The following is an 18,799-nucleotide window of genomic DNA, read 5'->3' on the forward strand; positions in this document are numbered from 1 at the left end:
AGGTTTTGTCAATCTTAGTACTTAAAGTAATTTTATGTTCCTCATGAAGTTGTTTGATAACTGCACTATTAGAATGTCCCAATCTTGCATGCTAAATATCATAGTTTGAAGATGTCTGAGATAGATAAGCAACCTTATGTCTATGATTTAACATAGCATTATGCACCTCTATAGGATACAAATTGTTTTTGACAGGCCCTTCTGCTAGGATTTGTTTTGAATGAATATCCTTTATATTATAACCCCATGGTAGAAATTCTACTGAGCATGCATTATCTTTTGTGAATTTTGAAATTGATAGCAAGTTCCTTTTAAGATTAGGTACACATAGAACTTTACTTAACTCAAAATTATGGGTTGAAGTTGAAAGTGTTGATGTACCTGTGCTAGAAATGGGTAAAAACTTGCCAATGCCTACCATAACAGCATCAGAACCATTATAGGTTGAATTAGTGTAAGATTGTCTTCACTATGAGTCATATGGCTACTAGCTCCTGTATCAGCCAGCCAAGAACTATCCTTTTTTGATATAGAAGTAGAGTCTGTAGTGACAAAACACTGTTCCTGTTCTAGGTTGCAATCATAATAGACTTCATCTTCTAAATCAGTAATCACTACAGCAGTATGACACTCATGAAATTCATCATATTCATCACTGTTTTCATATGGTAATAACACAGCATTATTGCATTCTAGCATGCCTTCTTCTATATAAGAATATGATTTCATGTTTGTGGTATCTTCTTCATGATGAACTTCTTCAACATCATCTTGAGGACATTGAGATTCAATATGATAAGTTGGGTAATTTCTATTTGGTTTGTATCTAAAATAACAAACACCAGGAGTATGTCCCCATCTCTTACACAAACCACATGGGACTGAAGAGAAATCAAAGTCCTCAGCCTTTTGACCTTTTAGTTGATTATTTACTGAAGATTGACCCTTTGTAGGAGGCCCATCTCTCTTTGCATAAGCTTGATTTTTATAATAGGATGGAGAGGGTTTACTAGGTTGTCTTTGATGTGGCTTTGAATACTGTCTCCTAACATAATATGCCTCCTGATCAGTTTCTTTTTGTAATAACCACTGTTCATGTTGGATTAGTCTTGATTTTAGATGAGTTAAAGTCAATTGTTCATTGGTTGCTCTTATAGCAATGACAAATTGATCATAGTCAGAGTTTAAGCCATGAATAGCTAGTCTGACAAGCTCAGATTCACTGATTTTATCATTTACTGAAGTTAAAGAATCAACAATTAGCTTTAATTCTCTGAGATATTCAGCAATAGATGCACTTCCTTTCTTGATTGTTTGTAATTTTCTTCTAAGTTGGTCTTTTTTTGATTCTAGACCTTCATTGTTGGTAAGATCAAGGTATTCCCATATTTCCTTTGCTGTTTTTAGCCCATATGTATCATAGTAAACAGACTTTGAGAGAGTACTCTTAAGATATGACCTAACAAAACTCTCTTTTGATCTCCATACTTGGAAATCAGAGTTTACTTGTTCTATACCATTGATATATCTAAGTTGAGGAGGTTCTTCTATAGTACCATTAACAAACCCTAATAGATCATAGGTTCCAAGCATAGTTTCAACTTGGTCTTTCCACATTAGATAATTGCTATCATCTAGTTTCTCTGTTATAAAGTTAGTAACAGAAGAGATTGGTGGAAGATTACCTTGATTTGAGGCTGCCATGATTAGTGAATTGAATAGATGAGTAAAGAACCAGGAGGAGCTGGAGAGAAGTCTGAAACAACAGTAAGTGATTCTTTATCACTTATCACTTTTGATCTTGAAACTTGATATTGATCTTTGTTATCTAATTTTGATCCTTGTTATCTTTAGTAATGACCCATTTTATCTGAATTTTGATCATGTCTTGTTTTGATTTTGCGAGATTTGGAATGATTGTTTAATTTCAATAATTCTTTTGGTTTACAAGTTTCCTTATATAGGAGAAGTGATAAGAGAGTTGTAGTTTAGTTATAACAGAAAAACTAAAACAGAATAACAGAAAATAACAAGTCTAACTAACTTTCTTGATTTCACACAGGTGCCTTTAGACACAATGGAAGTCAATCTAATCCTGTTGACTTGGTCTGGAGCTTGGTCTTGGTCCATAATGTTGACTTAACTGGGAAGACTAGAAAAGGGTTTTGGTTGACCATATAAAACCCTATTCTTAACCTGTTTGCCCTAATCTTATCCCTTCTCTTCTTCAGCCGAAACCCTAGCTTCCACAATCCCATACCTCCATTGCCATCGTCATAAATCCAGCACCACCACACCCCCATAACTATACCTTCATGGCATCACTACCACTGCCACCAACATCACCACCACGCTTCTTACACAAGTAATCGTGGAAATTATATATAAATTCAGTTAAAATTAAGTACTCAATGAACAAAAGAAAAATAAAATAGAAAGTAAATTGCATTACCAAACTATTCTTTTCAATTTTTTACTTAGCAACATATTTGCCAAATTTATTTTTAATAATTTTTTATTTTTTTGAAGCAAAATTACTTTTACTATAAGCAAAATTACTTAGAGAGAGTGAAATTCATTTAAGAGAGAAAGTTAACTCTCTCATATAACCCATTTATGACCATTTTGGTTCATATTTAGTTATAACTTTTCACATTTATATCGATTGTAGGCCAGAAATTTTGGGGATCTGTTTAGAAGAGACGCCATCGAGGGGCCGAGGACGTACATACACTTGTATGCCATTCTTCATGAAGAGCGTTAATGACATTTTTTGCTCGATACGGTGACCGGGAACCAACAATAGCTTGTAACGTAACAGTATAGCAGCAGCAACTGACTTCATTTGTAGGTAAGCCAAGTCTTTACCCAAACAAGTCCTTGGTCCGGCATTAAAAGCTATAAATTTGTAGCCATCTTTTGGGGTTTGAAACAGTTTATCATCGGTTGATAACCACCTTTCGGGTTTAAACTCCATACAATCTTCTCCCCATATAGTTTTCATTCTTCCCATTGAGTAAATAGAGTATATAACCGTTGAACCAGCGGTAACAAATGTTCCATCTGGTAAAATATCATCTGACACGACAGATTTAAAGTCCTCTGGTACAGAAGGATATAAACGTAACGTTTCTGCTAAACATGCTTTCAGATAAACCAATTTATCGGCTTCCTCAAATTCCAACGGATCTTCCACCCATTTCCTTGTGTCATTTCCACGTGTCTCGTTTAGAACAGTTGATAATTCATGTATAATCTTATCTTCAACTGGGGGGTGAGTCATGACTAACCGAAAGAACCAACTCAACGCAACTGATGAAGTGTCACGCCCGGCTAGCATAAAGTTGAGTGCAATTTGACGGAGAATTGAGATTGGGGTTTGATTTGTGACCCTGTCACCGTCAACGTCTTTTTTTCTCATGAATCGTGATAACAAATCATCCGACTGTCTTTCCATTCTTTCTGTAATGGCATCCGTTATGTAATTTTCAATAACTTCCAGACTCTTTTTTAACTTTATTTCATTTCCAATTCCAATAGCCTTTTTAACCCGCCACAAAAAAGCAGGATATACTAACCGTTTAAAAGTAATTTCAGTTGCTAAATTAAAAGCATTAGAAAATGGGTTATCGGGTAAATCCGGCGAGAGTGTTTCAGGGTCTTTACCGAAAGTAAGCCCACAAATATTATCAAACGTTAGACGAAGAAATAAATCTTGTAAATCTACTGCGTAGTTCTCATCTTGAGCTTTTTCTAAGATACACCATAAGCGTAGTTTAATACTTCGATTCACCCATCGAGCCATAGATTGACGAAGACTCCGAGTTGTGAACTCTGTAGCACTTGTCTTCCGTTGGATTAACCACGTGTCACCATCACTATTAAATATACCTTGACCCAATAGATCATGAAAAGCTGCTTGAAATATAGGACCTTTCGGGTAATTATCAAACCGAGTTTGTAATATGTGTTCGATGTTTCTTGGGTTACAAGTGACGGTAAATAAGCCATGGGTTCGAGCAACAAAAGGTAGAGTTATAGTACATGTTTGGAAAGTGGTGGCCGCACCGGTTGTGGATAGGTTTCCGGCAATCCAATCGTGCATACGAAACCAATTGACAGTGAAATTGGGTAGACATCCAATGATAGGCCATACCTGTGGACCCTTTAGATTTTTGATTAGGCGATAAAACCAAATTAGATAGAGATAGAAAGTTGCAGCTGCAATGGATATTAAAATGGGTAGAGTTTGCATTTTGGAGAAGCTTAGTGGTTGAATTCCCATCAATCCCAATGATATATAGTATATAAGTAGAAATTAATGGATGAAAATGAAAACAATTATTGAACCACCTTATTAACTTCTTGAGGAAGATCTCTCAACTAACTTTCCATGGGGACTGATAGGATAAGCAAATGAAATGAATGGTTGTGTTTAATTTCATTGACTCACAAGATGACTAATTAAATTCACTAATAGGCCCCCCAAAAGATGGCCAATTTCTATTATGACCTCCTAAATTGCTTTTCCATTCACTTTCGGTCAACAATATTTACTATTTATATTCAATACCAGGTTTGCCTTTCTATCTTTACCTAGATTCTCTGGCCAATTAATTTCTTTTTCTCTCAAATCAACTCATTTTTCTATCCACCAGTCTTAACAATTTTTACTTTCATCTTCGTCATCGTCTCTAACACTTCGACATTTCTTTCCAAATAATTTAAGAGTTACACATTAGTCTCTTCACCATTTTGGAGAGATTGAATTGAATTTCGCTAGCCAAATAAAAGGACTTTGGAGATCTAATTTTTGTGAGAACTTGTATCCCCATCTACCCGACCAACGGGTGTAATTAAGTAGGTTCATACAAAAGTGGATGACCACCTCTCCCTTGATATTGTCATCTGCAACTATAATTTCTGGTGGGGAAAATCCAAAATCTTTCATACCATAAACTGGGCAGCCATTTACAAGCCTCGCAAACTCAGTGGACTAGGGTTTCGGCTTCCTCTCCTCGATAATCAAGCTCAACAAACTCAATTGGCGTCTTTTCAATAATCCCCACTCCATTTGGGTCCAAGTTGTCAAAGCCAAATATTTCCCTAAGTCACCCAAACCCTCTCCCCCTAAGGCAAATCATTCTTGGTCATGAAAAGCTATCAGCAAACAGTTCAATCAGGTAGATGGCTTAGTCTTTTTGGAATATCAACTAAGACACCCAAATCACCATTTGACACGACTTCTGGATTCCTAATCACCCCCCACCTATCACTAACCAGAGTAACTCTAATCTCCAATGGGTTGCCCAACTCATAATAAATAACAATTGGAATACTAATTTGATTAATAATTGCTTTGATACTGACACTTGCAGCTCTATTTTAAGTATTAATCTGCAGGCTGATAAAGAGGGTGCAACAAAATGGACACCCACCAAGTCAGGAAACTTCTCTATTAAATCAATGTATAATTATTTGATAACTGGTAGCAATGGACCAATGCACGACGACACAGATTGGTTTTTTATTTGGAATATGAACATGATACCTCGCATCAAACTATTTCTCTAGAAATGTTGTTCGAATAGTCTACTAATTCTAGACAAAATTGGTAGGTATATTGGTAAGCTTTACACTTGTATAAACTGCGTTGAAAATGAAACTTTAGACTATGTTATGTTACATTGTAACTATGCGAGAGCAATATGGTTTCATTTTTAAGTAAGATCTGAACAATTAACCACAGTTAGACAATGGATACAACAATGGAAACTATTGGATGAGGACATTACTATTTAACATGCTAAAATTCTATGGTTTATTTGGAAAGCTAGGTGCAAGAATTGTTTCGACTCTCCTCAACAAAATCCTATTCAGATGATTGAACGGATCAAAAATACGTCTACCAAACCACTCAAAACTGAGACCACACTAACAAACAAAGGCAAGAAAAAACCACGGCAACAACAATGGAGACCTCTATCGACACCATTCCTCAAGATAAACGTATAATGCCTCTTTTACGCAACTCACAGAACCAGCTAGAATAGGATGTATCATTCATAATGATGAGTCAAACTTTATCACAGCGGTAGCAGACACAGTCAGAGGAAAAAATGCAGAAGAATGTGAAAGTTTAGCGTTACACTACAACATCAGATGGGCAATCCAACTTCAAATCAATCATGTTCATATCGAAAGCGACAATCTCAATTTAATCAATTTCATCAATGGCCAGAGTGGCGGTATACTTGGCAATCCAAACAAATCATCTTGGAGGTGCTATGTGATAGTCCCACATCGCTCACGAGAGTGTTCGGAGCCTGGGCTACAAGTGTACGCTCAAGCTTGGTAAGTGGCGAGGCCTTTTGGGCGGACTCGTGGAGTCTTCGCCAAGAACAAAACCCTATACCCGTGTGTGGTGCAAAACGGGGGGACAATATCATTAACTGCCTGGAGGCTTGGACGTCACATGCTAGATCTCAAGAATCAGTTCACAAACATCATCTTCACACATGTTCCCAGGGAATACAACACAAAAGCCGACGCTCTCGCAAAATGGGATAGATATAATAGTCAGAAAAATGTTTGGAATGTAGCACCATTGTTTCTTTATGCTCTTAATTAGTTCTTGTTGTAAGAATGTTGGTTTTTTATTTTAATATATCTCATAAAAAAAAACTATAATTTCTATAAAACAAACACAATTATCCAAAATTTACAAGTATAATGACTCAAATGTTGACCCCAAACATACTAAACCCAAATAGAATTAGCCTTAGTTTTATGGTTACTGAAATTCAACAAACATAAAAAGAATAAGGGGGAATCAGAAATGAAAACATTATGATACATCACATAATCTATTTCAAGTAAATTGACTCCGAAGTGATAACTTATTATACCCATCAATATCCAAATTCACACAACATTGTGATTTATCAATTTTAAATTTTCGATAAATGTTGTTGGTAAATTAAAAGAAATGGTTAAGAGAAAAAAAAAACTATGAGAAACGAAAATAAATTGATAAACATAACATCGAAGAGGTATAAGAGATCAAAGAAAAAAAGAAACAATAAGAATAAGGGTTGTTGTGTACTTTTAAGTCCAAAAAACGGGGTATCCCTAATATCTAATTAAAAAAAGGAGTATCCCTAATTGGACATTAAGGGTGAGGGGATATCACTAAATACCCCTAAAAAAACTAAAATCTTCTAAACCATGATTACTGAAATCTAATTCAGTTTCTCAAAATGGTGACTGGAATCTTAACTTTTGTCTTTTGCCAAAAAGAATTTCTTAAGTAAAGGAAATTGTTAAAAATAATGTTGAAAATAATGGTGATGAAGGTAAAAGTAAAATGTTCAAGATGATAGAGAGAAGAAGTTAAGTAGAGAGAGAAAAACAATTAATTGGTGAGAAAAACTAAGTAAAGTTATAAGGGCAAAACTGGTATTGAAAATCAATGTAAGAGGCTACATTAGAAGTTGGTTATCTCTTGGGGTCTATTTTAATGAGTTGCTCATCATTAAGGGGCCCAAATAAGATTAACCCGTTACAAATAGGTACTTCTATTCATTTTATAGTATAGTTGTGTATTGTTTTGTTCAAATGGGAGGGGCATACTATGCACCAACACTGCTTTTAAAAGGACATATAATTTGGAGTTAGGTTTGGATGATTAAAGTCTAAGGTTTTTTTTTGTTGAACTGATTAAAGTCTGAGGTTGATGGAACTTCTCCAAGTCAAATGAATATCATTAAGTGCAAGAGAGTGAGAAATGATAAATGTATACCAAAAAAACCTAGAAAAAGTATCCCGATGGCAATCTTGAAAATTAGATTGCATTTAGAGGGATTTTTCTTTCCTATAGTAACCTCTTATTTCTTCATAAAAAAATACCTCTTATTTTATCTCTTATTTCTGTCTAAATCTTTCTCTTTCTTCATTTTTACATGATTAGGCCTACAACTTTCATGGCGATTCTTCTTCTACATCTTCTCTTATTGCTCAAGCGATTAGAGCTTCTTCCGCTCATCGTGATTCTTCTTTTTCTTCTGTTTATGGAGAATCTACTTTTTCTTCTTCCTCTCATAGAGAAACTAATTGGGTTGAATCATTTCTTGCCGGACAAATATGTAATATAAGGGTTTCAAGCCCTTTGAAATTAATGTTTTTTTCCATATCTTAACTTATTGAAAAAGTATTTCGATATTCATCAATAGTTTTTAACAGTTGGATTTAGGGATTGATTGTCTTCATGGGTAATGAATTGTGTTTCCCTAATTATGATTTATATTTCAAAAGTGATGATCTTTGGCAGCGGTTTTGAGGAAAGCTTAGAGCATCTCCAATGCAACACTCAATCTTAGAAACTCCGAGTGCTATGTAGGATTTTTAAAGTTTTTTCTTAAAAAGCATCTCCAATGCAACACTCTATTTGGATCTCTAAGATGACGTGTCGACAGTGGAATAGAGATATCTCAAGAGGACACTCTATTTTTAGAGTGTCCTCTTGAGATATCTCTAATTGTCCAACTCATCAATATTTGATTTTCAGCCAATAGAAATCAAGTCTTCTATATTTTCTAAAATAACTAATTATTTATTTACGAAAATAACTATGCCACATAAGTACATAAGATAAGTTTAGAGTTTTGCATTGGAGACAACAAAGAATTGAAGATCTCTATTAACGCCACGTAGGAGTGAGAATCTCAATTGGAACTTGACACATATGATGAATGAAGATTTTTTTGAGTTTTGCATTGGAGATGCTCTTAGAGAGAAATTCCACACCTTATTCTCTGCCCTAAAAGTGTTTATATAGAACCCTAATGAGAATACACCTCCTCAAAGGTTTCCTAAAACACCCATTAGAATAAGATTTAGGGAAATAGTCGAAAATAGCAACTATTGATATTTTCTCAATTTCCTAATGAGGAGGTGTCTAAACACCACGAAATTTTGCATGCATACTACTGTATATGTCATAAATCTCCCCTCAAAATTTCAGCTGAATCCGAGCCCTAGAAGTGCCCGAATCGGCTAAGGCCCAAAAACCCTATTTTTCGTCTTTTTGTACTATCTTTGCCTAATTCCTTTTTAGGCCTATGAGATATGTTTATGGGACATTCCCATTGTTATATTTCACTCCCACTTGTCATATCCTAGATCAATTTGACACTCTTATGTGTAACCCGTTGTAGGATCTGATCGAAGTTAGCCGCGAATTACTTCGTAATTCGACGATCGTAGTTGATCTCTAGCTACAACTCTACGATCCCTAAATCAATCGGACTTGATGATCTTCGCATCAATTGTCCTGTCCGACAAATTGTTCGCATTGTCACCTTGGTCGAAGGACTTCTCCTTCAACTCCTTCAATTAGAACATTGTAACTCCTTTTAGAACTAATCAAGTAAGAAGAGTGATTCGTTGTTAGGATTTTGAAGATGCTGCATTTTGGGACGAGCAAAACCATAAAAGGATAGTGGTTTGTTGTTAGGGTTTTGGAGTGTGAATGGTGTGGAACAACGATGAGGAGGAAAGAAAGAAGAAAAGTATCAAGAACTAAGAAGAAACAACAGGAGGGAGAACTTGTGAATTGGTAGTTTAATATAGAAGAAATCATGGTTGGGTTATAAGGGGAAAGTTGAAGTTAGGATTTTTTTTTGTCTTCATGATGATGCAGAGAGAGAGAGAGACATATTTTGAAAGATTGAGAGAGGCTGAAAGAGATAGCAGAAACTCCAAAATTGATATATGCATAATAGAAGAAGAGTCCCACTGAAATGTAGACCAGAAACCCCAAAATTGTTGAAATTCAAATCACAATATAATAACAAAAAAAGTTTGGATTTTCATTTTGAGTTTTTTTTTAGAGAGAAAGAGCTTAGTTGGATGAGTAAAGAAAACAGTGGAATATCTAAAGATATATTCTCTAACATTGAAAAAACAATTTCTAATTTGAGAAGAAGTCACTTATATTTTATAGATTCTAAGACTCAAAACTCTTAATACGAAGATGAGAATGAAAAGAAGATGAACGAGAAGTCACCGAAAATGATTTTCTGTAGGGAAGTTTTATAAGGGTCTTCCTTATGTGTTATAGGCGATTCCTTCCTTAACGGACTCCCTCTGAAATATGCCTATAGGGAGGCGCCTATAACACTAACAGGGGTGCCTTTAAAACTACTTTTTTCTGTAAAGTAAAAGAAAGAGAATGGTATAGAAACACAAATAAAAGAAAAAAAAAAATAGAGAGTATTTGAAGAAAGAGATTCTTCCCATAAGCAATACAATTTCAAGAGACTTTTTATTGTACATCTAGCATCTCTCGGAGTGCAAATGTATGGTATCATGATGCCCAAGAAGAAGAAAATGGAAACACATTTGAAGATTTTCAAGAAAAGATGAAATAATGATTTTGTTGTCTAAAATTGGATATTGTGTGTTATTCTCTTTTCTTAGAGAATCTTAAATGCAACATTGAATGGCAAAAAAGCAAAAAAAAATGCCACAGAACTTTTTTTTTACATTTTTTTTAATTGGAGAACTCTATGGATCTATAAGATTCGGTTGTGGTAGTTAAATAGAATATCTTTGTGAAATATCTCTAATTGTCCAAAATCATCATTTTTATATCTAAATTAGTATAATCAAGTCTTCCTACATCTTTAAATTAATTATTTATTTTTTACAAAATAATCATGTCGAATAAGTAAACAAAACAACTTCAAAAATTTTATTGACACAAAAGAATTGAAGATATCTATCTTTTCACTACTTTGAAATATGATTCTCCGTTGAAACTTAAAATATAAGATTCATAGAATTACTTTTTGAGTTTCTTTTCCTCTTCCTTTTTTTTTACTTTTTTTTTATAGATACTCTTGTACTCTGAGCTTGAGATCGTCTAGAATTTGTAATGGATAATTAAAACAATAACTTTTTTTTAGCCGATTAGAAGAAAAGAGCAATGGAGTAACTCACTCCTATTCTAGAATTTTGGTTGTTTTTCAAGTTTGTCAAAGTCACGACAGGATCGTGCCTGAGAATTTGGAGGCCCCGTGCGAAATCCGATGTTGGGCCTTTCCTACAATAAAAATATTACAAGAAAAAATCGAAAAAAATATAATATAATTTACCAATCAATAGATAGATGAAAACTATAGATGAATCCAAAAATATTTTGAAGAAAATAGACGTAGGAAAAAAAAAGTAATTTTTATCATCCTTTTTATAAGAGGTCTAGTCTAAGAATCCACTATCACAAGTGAACAAAAAGTATTTTTTTTAATGTATCTTAAATTATAAGTTTATAACTACAATTAACAAAATGAAATTTTGTACTTTCATTAAATGTTTGGATCACCTTAGCATAAAATCATATTGAATATTCAGTTTGTAGCTCTTTTTTTTTTGGAAGACGACTACGATCTACGTACGTCGTGATATTTGGCATTTGATACATCATAGATGTGATATGCTCGATAACTGCCCACTCAAACATTAACAACACCGGGCCTATAGCCCAACATCATAGATGTGATAAGCTCGATAACTGCCCACTCAAACATTAACAACACCGGGCCTATAGCCCAACAAAGACAATGGCCTGAAGCCCAACAACTTTATTAATACCTACATAATCCCAATTCAAATTATCAAAGATTCCACCTTCTCTGGGATTCGAACCTGGGACCTCCAGGGATTTCTGGAGTTTATGTCAACACCTTGGAACCACTTGGGCTTTTAAGGAGCATAGCAGACTTAAAATGAGAAAAAAAATATCCTTGTATAATGTTTAGTTTAACAAAAATCATTTTTCGAACATAAGATCTTTTTTTTCATAATATATATATATATATATATATATATATATATATATTTACCTATTTTGAAAATTTATGGAAAACTCTTAATTTTCTACGATATAAATGTACCTTAAATAACAAAGTAGGTTAAGAAAAGTGTAATGGAGCAAAAACATAAGTCAATTTACCAATATACTCTAACCTCAAAAAACCAGATAAAGAAATGGAGTATCACATTTGAGGGCCTGATTCGAACCTGCCTCACGTGCTTGAAAAAAACGTTTCTATCTAGCAGAGCTACCACATGTCTTTTGTCTAGGTGGCTGGCTATCTTTAGTAATAGTCGATAAGTTAACTTGATCCCTTTTGGCAAATGGGCCTCTAGTGGTGGGGGCCCCAGTGCGGGCGCCTGCCCGCACCCCCCACCACACGGCCCTGAGTCACTATTGAACTGACAAACTAGTTAGATCATTGAGATAATCCAAATTACGAGCCTCTTGGAGCTTAGTAGTTTTGGTTTGGCCCCAAACGAGAAATCATCTAGACCGCCTTATACGTTCTAAGTTGTATGTCATCAACATTATTAAAGGCGAAATCCATGATTATTGAATTTGGGTTATTAAAGGTATAAATTATGTAATAAGTATGTCGGGCTTTAGACCTCTTTCATGTTGTTGAATTTTAGACCTCATTCATTATAAGTTTAACTTAGACGGTTATTGTGCTTACATCTTCATGATGTATCAATGACTTGTAATGAGTAATGACTAACGTAGATCGTAGTTGATTTCTCAAAAAAATTTAAAAAGTATTGCTAAAGTCGTGCCTAGGCGACGCCAAGGTGTCACTGTCAGGGGCGGACCCATGTGTAGACCAGCCTTGGCAATGGCCCACGCTGGATTTCTTAAATTTGTAATTGCGTCCGGAGAATTATAACAGCAAAATAATGGTAGCTCAGTGGCAAGGTATGTGCCTCTAGCCCTAAAGGTCAAAGGTTCGAATATGTGCAATGTGACGCCCCGTGTTCCGAATCACGGTTTGCCCGGCAGTTTATAAAAGAAACTCGGTCTAATACTAACTCAAACCAGTTTCATATATAAACCCAAGCCAAAACTCTCATCACGGGTTACAAATCAAGAACAAACACAGCGGAAAATCAAATATAGTTTAAACCTTTTGAAAATATGCTCGGAAAATATGTAACCCAAAATAGTTTTCATAAAGAGAAAAACAACTTGAATTCATGTTTATGAATAGTTCACAGAAGAGACTGAATTTGGACAGAATCTCCTCTATAAATTGAACATATCAAACCTGAAAAACCTGTCAAACATTCATACATATCTCACAAACTTCTAAATAACAATAACATCAAATAAAAAGTGATAATGTGCATACTATTTACATGTGTACAATCGCAAACAAGTGAGAGAACGATCCTAACTATTCTAGATGATACATATATAATATTAACGTTGTGATTATGTTGAAAATATAATAGAAATTATAATCTTACATAATGTGAGCCGTCGAAGTAAACTATGTCACTCCGGGTCACCAATACCTGCAACTGAACAACAACAAATATGAATGAGATAACCCGAAGGTCAGCTCAGTAAGATACCTAGACATCCTACCCGCACCACACACATCAACATTTTAATACATTAATAGTTATAAGTGTTACATATATACAAATATATATATATACAGAGATATCAATATGCACACGAAGCAAAGCAATATAGCAAGATAATTCTTCTAGCTTACCAAGATCACGACTGAATACGCCCTCAGTCGGGGTCACCTACTATTCGGCTAGGAAGAACCGTTCGGCCTTTGTTAGTGCGTAGGCAGGCGGCGCCTTATCGAACGTTTGACTACTGCAGTGTACACATGGATCCACGTAATACCCCGGTAAGAGCTTCCGTAACTCTCCCTTCGTCATCATCGCCTATCGGGCTGGCTTGTGATCTCAATACGCATCGAATAGTAAATCTCACCCAAACAATGATACGCTTAGAATATGTCATGACTTACCCAGACGACTATAAGAGTATCGTCGCTTAGTAGAGCCATATACCCACGGCGATACAATTATCTCGTCTTGAGGCGCGTCCTATCTCTGGCCAGATCTGACGTTTCCTCGTAAGGTAACTCATTGACCATTCGAAGAATACCCAAACATATGCATGAACCTATAATAATATTAAGTGATCTGATAGGCTCCCAAAGCTACAAGAACAGAGCCTTCCTAACAAGTCCCATCAACCGAAGGAGAAGAGCGTTCTTGTGTCTCAAGGTAGGGTAAACCCTGTTTAAAGCCAAGCTTTTACAAGTTTTCACTTTCAGGGATTAAGTATTTTCTTATTAAGAAAACTTGGGTAAACACCCTCCTTCGGTTCGGTGAAACATTGTACGTATCAAACACAAGACATTACAGAATTCAAACCACACTTACCAGTGGCTTAGCAGAATAAATAAACAAACATGGCACTGGTCGGTCCCCTAATCACTCCAAGGGTCGGAATACCCCAACTCCCAATCTCTCTCGGACCCCATTCCGGGTAAACAAGAATGGTCGTTACCAAACGGCTGGCCAACGCACCGAGTGTAACCCTTAACATGAATTCATGGCTAATCCATAACAGAAATATAAACAAGGGGACCAACCGATGCCCGACGTCAAACAATCAATACACGTAACACAGATCAAGCGATTCCGCCTCCATGTTATACACGTAGCTCAAGCGATTCCGCCACCACGTGTTTACAATTCACAAAACGATCACACAGATCAAGCGATTCCGCCTCCATGTGATCATTTTCGGAAAAAACCAATTTGTTTTGAAAAGAGAAGCATCCATAACATAGAGCACACAACTTACATACATATCATACCATATCATATCATAAATTGAACTAGAGAACTATAAAAAAGAAGAAAAATGACTATATATATAATGGTGAAACGGGGAATACCCGTGCTCCAAGTAAGATTCATAGGATCCTACCTCTTCTTGCGCCTCCAATGGTGCTCCTGAATAAGTTTCACTTCTCCTCGAACTCCCTATTGCAGTTTATTAGTCCTACTGAAATATGAAAGGGCAAAACGGTCATTTGACAGTTACATAACTGTCAAGAGTCCTCTTGCAGCGCACGAATGCATAAAATGAATGAAGCTATACTAGAAATGTCCTATCGGCACTAAAGAGATCACTTAGACGTCCCATCGAATAACTGAAATACAAACAAATTAACCAACCAACTTCCCACAAACTCTATTTTACATTTCCGATATCTCATAAGCTGACAAATTTTATAACGAACCAAATACTATGAATCTTGAACTACCAAATCATAAAAATGAACCTAATGTTACGAATCCATAACTCAACCTATCCATTTATGTTAATGGCAACCATCTCTATTCCAATTCATTATATAAACTGATCCAAATATCAAATTTGAGCCGTAAAATAATTCGGCAGCAACCCGTCTATATATGAACACCCCAAAATAGTCTACAATCTTCTAAACATGTTTCTGAACACAAACCATTTGAAGAAATATAACTATAACTATCCCAAATAGCTCTAAATTACGAACCCAAAAGATATTAGACCCAACTATACAGTTATCGAAATAACCATCAAATAACCACCAAATACGGACGAAATTGAAAATTCTGAACCGGTAAATATGTAGAACGAGTCGAATAGAATTACCTGGAACAAATTTCATTAAATTCCGACAAAAACTCGCGAAGAAATCAAGGAAACAAACTGAGTAACACTTCACGGCCAAATACCCACTGTTTCTCCCTTCCATTAATCTCCCAAATGAACTCGGCACAATGAAGATGGGTTTTAAGTTTTGGGTGCTTGGATTTTAAGTGGGGTCCATGGTCAAAATAAGAGGAAAACCAAATTAACCCCCACTCACCACGTTTTGCATGCAAAGCCACCACAACACTGTTTTCTTTTTTACTTTTGAATTAATTTTCAAACCCATCTTGACTTTCAAAATCATTTGACTAATTGACTTTTCAAATCATCATAAAACATACTAAAACTCATTTAATATAATATTCCTGTAATACAAAACCATTAATTATTTACTTAATATTAGTATTAAAATTTATTTAATGGAAATAGTAAAACCCATAAAACAAAATACTTAGTTTTATTTTAAAACAATACAAACCAAATTGTTTTATAGAATAAAATAATTTCAATATTTATAAAACCATTTTCAATTCTAAACAACAATAAGGAAAACAAATAAGATTTTTTTACTCGCTAGAAAACGTCCCGACCCAATTAGTGGTCGACATTCATAGATAACGGTAAATGCTATTACCTATCGATCAAAGTCCATATGACGTCCAAATCTTGAATTTGACCAGTCAAAACTCAATTGTTTTTCGAAATTTATGCGATGAATGCTCTATCTCAACCCAAATAAATATTCAAAATCAAATCTTAAAACAACCCACTAGCTCTGCTCAGCGGTCTCACTCGGCCGATTCTCCAACTCGAATGTCAAGGCGCTACATGCAATGCAACTTATGCCTTCTTTTTGGTCGTTTTCCTTTCTTTTACCTCTAGTTATAGTCAATTCACAAAATGCCTCCTAAACTTTGCCAACTTCTAAAATAGCCCCTTTAAATTACTTTTACCTTTATTTTTTCCTTTCTTTTGATTGTGATTATACACTACTTTAATACCAAATTTACCTTTATTTTTTTATTTTATGAAAGATAAAGAGTTATTATGATGAAGAACAAAAGACGTGATACTTTTTATCATCTCTCTCTAAAGTCGCTATTTTTTATTTTTATTTTTTTCTTGAAGAAGAAGAGATTCGTTTGTAGAGAGAGACTCGTTTGAGTTTCGTTCTGCCTTTTTCTCTCTCCTTCATTTTTCAAACAACTACCTACTTTATTTCAGGTTGTGTACACACACACACATATATATATATACACACACACACGTACATATAATAGTTTGTGAAAATTCGTACACATTTACATAATATCTATTTTTATTTAGAGTACTTTACACTTGCCCAGGCTAGATGAAAATACTGGTTGCGCCCCTAGTCACTGTGCCCCGTTCAGAAGAGAAGAGGGGGTGCTTTGAAAACAATCAAGAATTTAGGTCCAAACTCCAAACCAACTCGGCATTAATCACTGGTACCAATTTTGCTTGCATGGGCGCCAATAGTTTGACGTCTCACGTCTCTTCGCTTTTGCCCTAGTAGTTCATAGTAAATCGAGTGAGGTACAAGATACTCTTATTCAACTACCATCTTCTTATTCTTCTCCAAGGCTCCGACCTCCCAATTGCTTCTATCTTCTGTTTTTTCTTCTTCAACTTCAATGGTAAATTTTGTTTCTTCATTTTCTACTTCTTTTCTTATAATTGTTGCTTAGTGGTGGCCAACGGGTCGTGTCGGCTCCGAAACGGCATGACACGACCCGCTTATAAGGCAACACGGCACGGCAAGGAACGTCGCGTGTCGTGCCGTGCCAACCCGTCACGGGTCAAGCGGGCCGTGGCGGGTCTGGGATTTTAAGCTCCCAGACCCGTCAACCACGGCAAGTCAGAAACTGAAACACGACCCGCCACGGTCCATGGCGTTTCTAACCCGCCACGACACGCTAACACGTTAGAAACAGATACTTAATTTACAAAATATTATTCTTATTTTGTTGAAAATAGTTATTAATTAATAAAATCAATAGTTAATAATATTATTAAGTAATAAAATAAACATAGATTTTAAAGTTTAAACAAAGATCACAACGTTTGACTTGAAAATTATTTAGTGGTTCATTTTGTTACGTTTGGAAACAACTGGCCCATTAGTCACGACCCGGCACAGCAACAGCCAGACCACGGAAACGACACGGCAACGGCTAGGCCGTTGTCATGGGGCGTTTCTGTGCCCAGACTTTGTGGTCTGGGAACGACACGGCACGACACGGCTCAAAGGTGTGTCTGGCGTGCCCGTGGCGTGTCTAACACGCCACGGCTGTCAAACGGCCCGTTGGCCACCACTATTGTTGCTATCCAATGTTTTCCTGTTCTTCATAAGTTTTTCCTTCTTCTTAGATTTAGGTTTTCTTGAAGTAATTATGTTCTCTTTTAGAAAGGGAAAGAGGAGGTCTAGTTAAAGTTTGATTTCAATGTCGACTTGAACTCTTGTTTCATCTCGTGAAAAAGTATTAGGATTTGTAAAATCCCCACGTTTTGGTAATGGTTTTACATAAATCTCCACTTTTTCTAATAATAACATTTTCCACCCTCTTGTGAAAATCTAAGTTAGTTATAGGCCTCGTTTTGGTACACATACAACTTATATTATGAGCTTTTTTATGAGTCCATAAATAAAAGTGTTTTTCAAAAAATCTATCTGAGTCGTTTGGTACGCTATATAAGAAGTGTTGTACTATCTTAAAAAAATCAGGATGTTACATTTGGTAAAAAATCTAACCTCCATATGTTATTTATTAAAATAATATGCTCATATCATTATATTAATAAAAATATTAATAATAAACTAAAATAATATAATATAAAATTTTTGATTCCTCATATACACATAAAGATCAAAATTTGAAAAATCTGAACCTTATGTAGTGATGATGGTGTTTTTGTATTGCTGGTGATTGTAATATATTAAGAATTATGTTGTGTGGGTAATGAGGAATTGGTGGTAGGGTTTAATGGTGGTGGACGTGTTGTGGCAGTTGTGGTGGTACTTGATGGTGGCAGAGTTGTGGTGGTGATGGTTGTGGCAGAATGGAGAGGTATTGGTGGAGATGGTATAGTGTGGTGGTGGAGTGGTCGATTTGTGGCGATGGTTGTGAAGTGGTTGTTGAATGATTGTAGTGGTGGTGGTAGAGTTTGGCGAAACTGAAGTAGTGGTGATGGAGTTGCTCCGAAGGTGAAGTTGCGTCGGAAGTC

At 35.5% G+C, this 18,799-nt stretch overlaps 1 long non-coding RNA gene and 1 pseudogene across 2 annotated transcripts; both read right to left on the reverse strand.

The window, feature by feature from the left end:
* Positions 1–2,427: 2,427 nt before the first annotated feature.
* On the reverse strand, positions 2,428–4,441 carry LOC147565468 (cytochrome P450 86A1 pseudogene; annotated as a pseudogene). The gene has a single exon (XR_015230206.1). The product of XR_015230206.1 is annotated as a cytochrome P450 86A1 pseudogene (transcript).
* Positions 4,442–12,852: 8,411 nt separating this feature from the next.
* LOC147565469 (uncharacterized) lies at positions 12,853–15,708 on the reverse strand. The gene is made up of 3 exons (XR_015237276.1): positions 15,554–15,708; positions 14,840–14,917; positions 12,853–13,395 (listed from the first exon to the last, which is right to left on the reverse strand). It is a non-coding gene; the product is annotated as an uncharacterized LOC147565469 (long non-coding RNA).
* Between the last annotated feature and the right edge of the window lie 3,091 nt (positions 15,709–18,799).

This window comes from Eschscholzia californica, unplaced genomic scaffold (genome assembly GCF_041429995.1).
Source record: "Eschscholzia californica isolate CP2 unplaced genomic scaffold, dmEscCali1.0.p SCAF_1, whole genome shotgun sequence".
Lineage (NCBI taxonomy): Eukaryota > Viridiplantae > Streptophyta > Magnoliopsida > Ranunculales > Papaveraceae > Eschscholzia > Eschscholzia californica.